Source organism: Etheostoma spectabile, unplaced genomic scaffold (genome assembly GCF_008692095.1).
Source record: "Etheostoma spectabile isolate EspeVRDwgs_2016 unplaced genomic scaffold, UIUC_Espe_1.0 scaffold273, whole genome shotgun sequence".
In the NCBI taxonomy this organism is placed as follows: domain Eukaryota; kingdom Metazoa; phylum Chordata; class Actinopteri; order Perciformes; family Percidae; genus Etheostoma; species Etheostoma spectabile.
The window spans coordinates 581,536-584,044 of NW_022605577.1; the positions used below are offsets into that span (position 1 = coordinate 581,536).

The following is a 2,509-nucleotide window of genomic DNA, read 5'->3' on the forward strand; positions in this document are numbered from 1 at the left end:
AATGACTAAGTGGGCAAAGGCAAATAATAGGACAGCTAGAACGGTCTGTTACATACGTCACTTTACTGTAATGCAGTCTTAAAAACCAGGAAAAGACAACACTTAGGCCATGTTACGATATTACGATATCTAGTCTCATATCACAATATCGATATAATATTGATATATTGCCCAACAGACATTTCTGTTAAGCCAAAAATATATACATATATATATATATTCTTTAGTGGCCAGGTTGGCTCAGTGGTAGGGCAGGTGCACATGTACTCCGAGATTTATGCCTCCAGGTCCAGGGTTTGAATCCAACCTGTGATGATTTCCTGCATGTCTTCCCCCATTTCTCACATAACTGTCCTGTCAAATATTAAAAGTGGAAAAGCCCCCCCAAAAAAATGTATGTTTAAAGAAAAAAATCATTACAGAAAATTCCTCCATATTAACACAGTATATTAGCCTGTATTTCTCCTGACTTTTATCACAGTGTACTGTCCTTTGTCTCTTTACATGATAAGGTCACTCTTTGCCTACTCTACCCTAAAACTCGCTAACCTGCAGTAATGCTTGAACTGCTCAGCAGGTTTGGCCAGAGGGCATATTTTATTCTGTAACTGTTTTAGTTTCTTTGAGCTAACCGGTCCTAGGTCACTGTTATTAGTTCCACTTGGCTTAGTCCCACAGTAGCTTGTCTAAGTGGATTGAAAAAAAAAACACTGGAGCCCACTGGAGCCTCTAAAAATCTTTAGATCTGGTCCCAAGTCCTCAGTTTGGATGCCGGTTCCTTAACAATACTTTTTTCAAGATCATATGTTTTAAAATCCATTTCACCATCAATACAAATACATTACACACAAAACGTTTTTTCCACCTTAATTGTGAATCAAAACAGTTATCAAAATTAAAACTACTTAGAATAACATTAACACATTGGTTGTGCTTTTGGATAGGGGTGCACCAGTCAGATACTCAGGATTGGTATCAATCCTAACTTGGCCAAAATTAACAACAAAAAACAACCTTTTTGCCATGAATATATAATAAATAATAAATAAATGACATTGTGTACAGGCTAATGTTAAACTTCCTAAAATGCAAAAGAATGCAAACAACAAAGATTGTTTAGTGCAAACTGCATAATGACACAAGCCTTTAACAATACTACCCAGTTGTCAACAATGAACTAACAGAGAGCTAAGTGCAAAAGAAGTTAATGGAATTGCCTTGTTGCTGTAGAAATAAAGCTCTCCGCTCTCTGACAATATGCATGTCTCTTTCACATGACGTGTTTTAAGTTTTAAGTTACGTTAGACAGCCCATCGCCCGCGACTTTAGGTCCTTACACGCAAGTATGCTACAAGATTATGGCTCATTATTGGCTCACAGACGCTTTTGGAACCGAAATTTGGCACAGAAAGATAAATACTTTTATTATATGAGTATTTTGGTCGGTGCCATAAAAGTATCGATGTCAGAGACAGCTAAGAAATATCCCCTCTTTCCTATTTTCCAATCAGGAGAGATCTTATGTTAATTGGACAATTATTTATTGACAAGTGCACAATTAAAAACGTCTTTGCCGATTAAACCCCATCATAACACCATCGAATTACCATTGTGACGCCATCATATTTTAAAGGAGTACTGTAGGATACTCGTGGAGTCTAGACACTGGTGGTGGTGATGGTGATGATGAAGAGGATGCTGGGAGAGTGTGGTTAAATCTGGTTGGTTTAACTAAAAGAGTAAAGGCCCCTAATCAGCTGAAAAGAGGAAGCGGGAGAAGAAAGAGAGTGAAGGGGAATGAGAATGAGTGAGACATAAGATAGTCTTCCTGGCTGTATTTACGCTAAGCTTCATATCCTAGGGCACATTTAATCTCGAAAATCTGTTGTTACGGTTTCTGGAGCTTCATCTCATAGTCCTTCATCTCAAATTGCCTCCTTGAGTCCTACAATTGCTTCCCTTGCTCATGAGGAAATCATGGGAGTAGAGAGTCAACAAGCTAATGTGTTTTAGGGGGATGAGACATCCTTTTTATGAAGCGTCACATGAATTTGTCAGCTGTTTGGGCGGCGTGAGCAACTCCTTCCAGCTGCATGGCTTCCTGATCTCATGTATCCTCGGCTATAGCTCTTTGATGCTCTCTCCTCGGTCACCGAGAAGGAACAGATCAAGGTCCGGTTCAGCCGAGGAGCGAGGAGTCGAGGAGCTATCAAATGAGGGCCGTGACATGCACTCCGGGTTGAACGACATGTTTCCGCGGTGAAACCGTGTGCAACGGGCTTTGAGATATGTTTTCTCTGTTTGGTGGGTGTGTCTCTCCTTCAGTGGCTATGTCACATGTGATACCCAATCAGTAGCGTTGTGTATGTAAACTCATGGCGATAAAAAGGCGTTTCATTTTGAATAAACGGTTTGCTACGTTTTGTCGGGGCTGAACGTGGCCCTGTTTTCTCCTGCTCCTACCATTTGTCAGCAACTTTCAGCGATTCACTGTATTCAACCTCCCCCC

The 2,509-nt window shown here is 40.3% G+C and overlaps 1 protein-coding gene across 3 annotated transcripts in view; it reads right to left on the minus strand.

The window, feature by feature from the left end:
* gabra2b (gamma-aminobutyric acid type A receptor subunit alpha2b) overlaps positions 1-2,509 on the minus strand; it is a 40,791-nt gene that overhangs the window by 6,292 nt on the left and 31,990 nt on the right. The window lies entirely within an intron of this gene.